The sequence below is a fragment of the Myxine glutinosa genome, chromosome 9 (genome assembly GCF_964187855.1).
Source record: "Myxine glutinosa chromosome 9, kmMyxGlut1.1, whole genome shotgun sequence".
Classification (NCBI taxonomy): domain Eukaryota; kingdom Metazoa; phylum Chordata; class Myxini; order Myxiniformes; family Myxinidae; genus Myxine; species Myxine glutinosa.
Window position 1 is genome coordinate 6,053,679 of NC_136269.1, and position 4,736 is coordinate 6,058,414.

The following is a 4,736-nucleotide window of genomic DNA, read 5'->3' on the forward strand; positions in this document are numbered from 1 at the left end:
CTGAACTTCTTCGAGTCGTGGCCAAAAATATTGGCACCCTCGCACTTTTTTCAAATAATGCGCCATTTCTTCCAGGAAATTGTTGAAATTAGAAAATCTTTTGCTGTCCACAAATTTAATTCCAAATTATCACATAAATACGTCATAAATGTATTTCTTCACTCACATCGGGTCATAGATCAGATATATGAAATTTCAAATACTTCGGAAAAAGACGTCAATTCAACCAATTATGGCTGGAATACCTTTATTTTGTATACAAGATCGAGGCTCATGTAAGAGCTGGTCATTAAACACTAATTAGCACATAAAACACAAAAACCATACACAGACACATAAACAATAAAGGGAGGGGGAGACAAGATGGGGAGAGACAGGGAAGCACACAAGCACAACAGTAGAGAACGGGGACATCGGGAGCTCTGTGGAAGGGAGAGGGCTATGGGGCGGGGGGAGGAATGGGTGGGAAGGGGTACACGGTATAAAACAAATTGACAATACTAGGAATTTCAGGAATGAAGTTAGAAATTGAAAGAGGTGGATTTGGGGTGTATTCACGGGGGTAGAAAAGATCAAGGTTTTGGATGGGGGAAGATAAGAAATGTGGACCTCGAGGGAGGAGTGGGATTGAATAGAGTGTGCAAGTTTTGTTTTCATCCGATTGACTTGAAATCTGAATGGGATTTGCATATCAGCTAACTGAAACGAACCACTAACTATTTTTAGGTCAACATAGGCCATAAGGTCAACATAGGCCAAATTTCTAAAATTGTCAATTTTCATCCAATTAACTTTGTATGTGGAGAGAATCAAGACTCTCTGCTCACCTTCACTCTTTCATTCCTCTTTATTCCCGCCTCTGGAACAAACTCCCTCACTCTCTTCAATCACACTCCTCCCTCCAGGTCTTTAAAACACCTGTTCACCACCATCTCTTATCTTCCCCCATCGAAAACCTTGATCTTTTCTACCCCCGTTAATTCACCCCAGATCCACTTTTTTGAAATACCGACTTCTTTCCTGGAAGTCGTAGCAGTGTCCATGTGTTTTATACGTATCCCAAACCCTCCCACCCCCCCCCCCCCCCCGGGTCTTCCCATGCCTCCTCCCCCAAAGCCCTCTCCCTCCCACAGATCTCCCGATGTCCCTGTTCTCTACTGTTGTACTTGTGTGCTTCCATCTCTCTCTCCATCTTATCTCCCGCTCCCTTTATTATATGTTTTATGTGTCCGTTTTTGTTTTGTCATTAATGTTAGCATTTACACGAGCCTCGATCTTGTATGCAAAAATATATGTATATATATATATCTTCTGTGTGCCTGTCTGTCTATGTGTCTGTCCGGGCCGTAACTTTTTTACCATTTGAGCTATTGTCATCAGATTTTCCACAAAGCTTTATTATGATTACATGGAGAAGACTAGAACGCCACTCAGTAGAGCGCATACTCCCGCCGTGGGTCAAGTTGGAATAATACCTTTTGTTTAACATCCCCTCTCCCCAAAACAATAAATGAAAACGAAAGTAGGCCCGAACTGTCAGAGAATTTATTTTGATATATCTCGGAATTAGAGGAGAAAAACATCATTTAAGAATAAGAATAAAAGCTTTAATGCAGTAAAACAGAAAAAAAAAATTCCCCAAAAAAATCCTGGATCCGGAATAATATCCTGAGCTTCACCAAAAACTAATCAATTCTTCCTTGTCCCAAGGGCAATCATCCCACCCACTTTCATCCAAATCCATTCAGAACTTTTACAGATATCTTGTTCACAAACACACGAACATACGAACACACACACACGGACGGACACGATCGAATGCGTTACTCCCTGGCGGGAGTTATAAACCTGAAAATCGCAGAGCCAGAACCAGAATTATTTATTTGGTCTGGGAAGCCAATGCGAGGTTTCTTCTTCTTCAGCCTCTCACAACCCTGGGTGAATATGCGATCTTTAAAAAAAAAGTTGGAATTTTGCCAAATCTGTTTTATTCGTTTGTTAATATACCTCAGCCATTGACAAATCTGGAATTGTAATTTTATTTGAGGTTCAAATTAACCCGGGAGATTGTGTCAAACGATGCTTGCAAGTCTGTACATGTGATAAATAATTAATTAATCGTCCACAGTCGAGGACTCTTCTTCTTCATGCAATAACAACTTCTAGCTTCCAGACCATACATCCAATCATCTCCAAATTTTACAAACTTGTTACTCTTCATGACTTCTACTACAGTATGACGTTTCACGTCGATCAATGAAGTGGTTCAAGAGATATCCATTTTTTAAAAATATTTTCGTTTAATTAACGATGTCTGCCAAACCACGTGACCTATCGCAAATTCCAAAAGGACATTTTAGTAGACTGATATGTTGAACAGTCTGTGAAGTTTCCCCTCGATTGGATCAAAAATGAGGGAAGAGCTAGGTTTTAAAGGTTTGTGCTTAAAAACGTCATAACTCTGAAACCATGTGATGCATGACGTCATGCTCGCTGACTTTTTTGTTCGTCATGGGTATGCGATTCTGCCTGAAAAGTTTGGCCTCGATCTGTTCAGGCGTTTTGGAGAAAATTGGATTTTAGTGTTTTTCACTCAAAACAATATGGCGGCCGAACCACGTGACCTGTGACGTCATAATTACCATTAAAATATTCTTCAGGCCGAGTCCCTCCTATGGTGAAAATTTGCTCTCAATCAGTCCAATTATTGCAGAGAAAATGGTTTTTAAAGGAAAACAGAAAAAAAAATCCCACAAAAATTCCCCAAAAAAATTCCTGGATCCGGAATAATATCCTGAGCTTCACCAAAAACTAATCAATTCTTCCTTATCCCAAGGGCAATCATCCCACCAACTTTCATCCAAATCCGTTCAGAACTTTTCCAGATATCTTGTTCACAAACACACGAACACACACACGCACATACGGACGGACACGAGCGAATGCATTACTTCCTGACGGGAGTAATAAATGAATAATTTTGTCAAAAGGTCAAAGGTTAGCATTACCTAAAATCATCAATTTTCATCAAATTGACCTAAATTTCAATTTACCATTTGAGTTTAGTCATCACATTTTCCACAAAGCTTTATTGTGAGGATGTTAAGAAGGCAAATTAATAATTTGGTCAAAAGGTCAAATGTCAGCGTCACATAAAATCGTCAATTTTCATCCGATTGACCTGAAATTTTAAGAATTTGCATATTGGGACACTGAATTGTTTCATTGATCTAAGGTAGGAGCCGATTGTTTGTTTGTTTGTTTTTAGATCAAAAGGTCAAAGGTCAAAGGTCAAGGCTGAGTAAAATCTTCAGTTTTCATCCTATTTTAATTGCGTTTTTTTGTATACGAAGTCGAGGCCCGTGTAAGAGTCAACACATCGAACATATAAGCGGGGCGGGAGACAAGAGGGGGGGGAGAGAGAGAGAGAGAGAGGGAAGCACAACAATAGCAGAGAACAGGGACATCAGGATATCTGTGGAAGGGAGAGGGCTGGGGCGGGGTTCATGGGATCAACAAGATGGACACTACAAGGACTTTCAGGAAAGAAAACAAAATTTGAAGGAGGTGGATTTTGGGTGGATTAACGGGGGAAGAAAAGATCAAGGTTTTGGATGGGGGAAGATATGAGATGGTGGTGAACAGCTGTTTTGAATACCTGGAGGGAGGAGTGGGATTGAAGAGAGTGAGGGAGTTTGTTCCAGAGGAATTTAAAGAATTTGCATATTAGGTCATGCATTTGGTTCACCAATCAAAAGCAATAATTTTATAATTTTTTTTTAAAGATGTAGATGGCTGATTTTTGTTTTACATCTAAAGCTCAAAGGTCACAAGGCAATTGTCAATTTTCATTTTGTGTTTTTAAAAAAACTTTTCATTATGTTGAGCAAACGGAAGAAGAAGAAGACGTTTTAATACAATTGGACCTAGTTACCCTCGCAAGAGGTAAAAGTATTGCATTTTGGTCCGTTTGTTTGTTTGTTTGTGTGTTTGTTTGTTTGTTTGTTTGTTTGTTCGTCCGTGCAGAATGTGAGTATGCTTTTCTCTGAAACTGCTGAGTCAGATTGACACAAAATTTTCACCATAGGAGCGTCTCCTCATGTAGCATTTTTAGTGATAATTATGACGTCATAGGTCACGTGGTCCTGGCGCCATCTTTGAAAAACCGAAAAAAGGTTACACCTCTATATCTCCGAAACCGCTCCATGGAAAAAAGTGAAACATGGCTCATTGTCAAGTACTCCCCATTGGGAACAACATATATTCATGATTATGTCATCGGTGCCTTCATTATGACTTCATAATTAGACGAGTAGAATGCTTGATCCGATCAGTTTGAAATTTATCTAGTGTGATCCACACAAAAATTGTATGGGAGAATTAAATTGATGACGTCATTGGTTACTTGGTTCGGCAAGCAAATTGGATTGAAAAAGAAAACCTTCAAAAATCTTATTTTCCAGAATGGCGTAATAGATCGATGTGAAACTTCACACACATGATCTACTAGCTTTGTGGAATAAATTTTGAAAACGATGAAGTCATATGTCACACGGTCTGGCAGCCATATTGGATTTTATGCAAAAACGGAGCAAATGAAATTATTGCTCTTCTCTGAAAGCACTGAACGGATCAGTGCGAAATTTTAACCATATGTTCGATTACCCATGGGGATATAATGTTGACAAAAAATACGTCATCGGTCACATGGTTTGGCAGCCATATTGGATTAAAGG